The sequence below is a fragment of the Drosophila ananassae genome, chromosome XL (genome assembly GCF_017639315.1).
Source record: "Drosophila ananassae strain 14024-0371.13 chromosome XL, ASM1763931v2, whole genome shotgun sequence".
In the NCBI taxonomy this organism is placed as follows: domain Eukaryota; kingdom Metazoa; phylum Arthropoda; class Insecta; order Diptera; family Drosophilidae; genus Drosophila; species Drosophila ananassae.
This window is the reverse complement of record NC_057931.1, coordinates 4521191-4525123: the sequence shown is the minus strand read 5'-3', so window position 1 is coordinate 4525123 and position 3933 is coordinate 4521191. Positions and strand designations below refer to the sequence as shown.

The window sequence follows — 3933 nt, the reverse complement described above, 5'->3', positions numbered from 1 at the left end:
GACGATCGGGCTTTTTTAAAAAAACCGCCCAAACGCCAGCGTCGCTGCCGACGTAGCAGTCGGCGTCGGAACAATGAGTCTGCTTGCCCCCCCTCCCCCCATCACCCCCAGAGAGCATCCAAGCATCCAAGCAGTGGAACAATCTCAGCTCTCTTTGTTTCTTGGCCCAAACCGGGTACAAAAAGGTAGTACTCTCGCTGTAACCCTTGCCAAAAATAGTTACCTCTCCGATTCTCCGATTCTCCGATCGAACAAAGAACTGATTAAGCCGCCTTATTAATCGACACATCTTGACTCTTTTTTTGTGATTTTTTTTTTTGGGCCGAGCCCTCTTGTCGGCTTTTTTGGTTTGAACTGCTTGCAGGTGGCCAGAGTAGAGCACTTTCTGGCCATCTTTTTAAAGCGGGGGGAGTCATCATCATGGACCTTAGTCTCCCCGAAGAAACAAACAAGAAATCGGCAAAAAAAAAACATAAGAAAACCAGTTGGAAAGGCCAGGAGGGAAAATCCACGCATAATCGAGTCTGTTGTGGTTCTCCCCCGGCTTCGTTTCGGTTCTCCACTTGATGGATCTTCTGGAAGGTCTTCGGAGAACCTGAGAACAGGTCGGTGATGGGTAGTGATGCCTCCGGATGCCCAGATTGCCCGGTTTGCCCCCTGACCCTGACAGAATCTCAACTCTCTGATGTTAAACGTCTTGCCGGTTCCACTAAAAAAGGTCGTAAACTCTTCAAGAACTTCTCTTTTCTTCCTCACTTGGCAATTGTTTTGGTTTATTAAGCCAAGAATTCGTTACTTTTAATAGCCATGCTGTTGAATTACAGGCTTGTATTAGTCTTTTTGTAATTAGAACGGAGAAACCTCTTAACTTTTTTGAATCAGTTAGGAAATAGTTCAAATAACCGCTAAAAACTGCTTCAAAAATGCAGATTTTGAAAATTTTGGGTTTTTTTTTAAGCTAAAATGGGCATAACTCGGCCAATACTTGTCAGATCCAGAAATGTTATACCTTCCCGATCTTAGAATTCAGAGTAGAATCATTCCCAATCAAAATCTGGCAATCAAATTTTTGACCCGATTTTCGAAATTTTTCCAAGGGTCATAATGATTTTTTCCGAAAATTGGATCAAATTTTTTTTTGTTCTCGATTTTCAATATTTTAATGCAGATTGAAGGGGAATAGAACGCTGATTCATAAATGGTATTCCGTTTTAAAATCGGTTATGAAATAGTGAAAATATCCGCTAAAAAGTGAATCAAAAATTCAAATTTTGAAAAAATAAAAAAACATTAAAACGTGTTTCCAACTTTTAGTTTTTTTGAAAGGAAAAATAAACATAACTCGGCTAATACTTCTCAGATCTTGGAATGTTATACCTTCCCGATCTTAGAATTCAGAGTAGAATCATTTTCTAACAAAATCTGACAATAAGATTTTTGACCCGATTTTTGAAATTTTTCAAAGGGTCATAATGATTTTTTCCGAAAATTGGATCAAATTTTTTTTTGTTCTCGATTTTCAATATTTTAATGCAGATTGAAGGGGAATAGAACGCTGATTCATAAATGGTATTCCGTTTTAAAATCGCTTAAGAAATATTAAAAATATCCTCAAAAAAGTGCCGTGAAAATTCAGATTTAAAATAACATTAGTTCTATGTTGAAATTCCATTTTTTCTCTTAAATTTTATCTTCTTTTCGAAATAATCCAACACCTGCATTGAATTAAAACAAAAAGCTGAATTAACTATTTAAATTAAAGGTTATTAAGTGGTCTACTAAATAATTATTCTTGCATGCTCGAAAATATTATAAAAATAATGGTTCTCTAAGCTTTAATATCTGTAAGATATATTTATTATATTAAAGTAGTATAGTATCTGTTATTATATAGTAGTCTATATATTCCGTAGTAACTACAAAAGGGTTAAAATTTTTAACTTGAAACTCTTGGTATGGATTCTTGAATTCGAAGAAACCATTAAAAATCAGAGATCTTGAGATCCAGTTCCTCCCCAGCATAGGCTGACGTCGGAGGTTGCAGTTTTTTTTTAATTTTTGTTTTTGGGGGGATTTTTTTTTGTTTTTTGGATCTGCACTTGGTCACCGCCTCCTCCTCAATACCTCGGAGTCATGTGCGTGCCGTAAATCGGTGCAGTAAGATAGTAGCCACTGAGTCATGGATCTCCCCCGGTTCCCAGTCGACAGTCTCCACTCCGATGTGGGATCTGCGATCTTGGGTAGCCGCAAAGCCCCCAGCTTCCCCAATGGAACCAGTTTCCATGGTGATTTTTGTATTTTCGCTTGTTTTTGTTTGGGCCTTGCAGGTGTTGTTTTGGTTAGTCTTTTTGGGTAAATTTTTTTTTGTCCGATTCGATGCTAATTTGATGGGCGGCTTGGACAGTTCAGTGTTTGGTGGAGTCTTGTGACGTCAGTGGAGGGGTGGATGGAGTGAAGAGGAGTGGAGTATAGTGGAGTGTAGTGGGTGGATTTCGATAGAGAACCTCAAGTTCAAATAGCCTTTGTTTTACTATTTGGTTCTATTTTGTTCTCTGGCCAAAATGTCTTGGTTGAACGCCCACGAGCGGAATTCAAGGCAGCAGGCAGTTGGCAGGTGGTTGGATCAATGGCTTCATTGGCATTACTTCGCCCGAGCACTTGGAACCGGATCATCCTTGAGTAGTAGTGACGACTGCACGGCACGTGCACTTCCCCAGAACACACATAACAGTTCCCCGACATTTGACCTCAAGAGATCCCCAGTTCCCCAGACACCTGCAATTTAGGAATGAATCACGGAATCGACACTCTAAAAATACTCAAATTATATATATATATTAATTAAGAAAAAAAGAGCAGAAACTCTGGTTAACTGGAGTTTTGGACAATGGTTCCTCCTTGCGACCGGTTTCTGGACATCGGCATTTTTATGGTCAATACGGTTTATGGCCAGAACGAGTACGGACACCGCTAATAAATGACTAACAAAAAAGGGACAATGCGATTAGTGGTCAGCTAATTTGATGGCTGATTGGATTCACTTAATTAAAATGCATTGCCCTCCAAGCCACAAAAAATAAATATAATGGAAGTTCCCCAGGGAGCCAAAAAGGATCCACATCCATTCACACTCTCTTTAATTTAGGCCACAAATTTATGATTTAACTAAATTTATTTGATTTTAAATCCATGGGAAACTATGGAGGGAGCCGGTAAGTGAATGTTCTATTGTTCATAACCGTGTTTAACTAATTAATTCGCGGCTCCGGAAAGATTCCATTTATTCACTAGCTGATATGATTATTAATGAACTCTGATTAGTCTGTGCCATTTGATTTGATTAATTCGAGCTTCGAAATACATAGATATCCGCGAATGTCAAGGCCAGGATTTGGGCCACCTGGGTTTTTGGCCAAGGTAGCTCCAAGTGCCGAAATAGCTCAGTTGGGAGAGCGTTAGACTGAAGATCTAAAGGTCCCCGGTTCAATCCCGGGTTTCGGCAATACTGATTTCTTTTTATTTTATTTTTTATGTTACAATTTAAAAACAATTTAATTTCTACTTCAGAAATATTATATTCGGTTTATTATTTATGTTTATAGTTTATATTTTATTAAAAAGAATCCGTATCGTTAAATAACAAATTCAAGAAAGCTTTTATTTTGGTAGCGTTGCCAGACTGTTCAACGCAAGCCGCGCTAATCAAAGCTTTTATTTTGTTCGAATTATATCTTCTCATCGTGAAAAAGACAAATTGTGAATATATTTTATCATTCAAAAGCATCTTACAGTCTATTAGTAAAATAAATCTTCAATTCCCATATAATCCGCCATTCTAGAGGTCATATCTCAGTCAATTTTCATCCTACATAGAAATGTTATACCTTTCCGATCTGAGAATTCAGAGTAGAATCATTCTCTAACAAAATCTGA

General features: G+C 37.9%; 1 non-coding gene across 1 annotated transcript; it reads left to right on the top strand.

Moving 5' to 3' along the window:
• Positions 1-3429: 3429 nt before the first annotated feature.
• On the top strand, positions 3430-3502 carry Trnaf-gaa. The gene has a single exon. It is a non-coding gene; the product is annotated as a tRNA-Phe (tRNA).
• Positions 3503-3933: the final 431 nt, after the last annotated feature.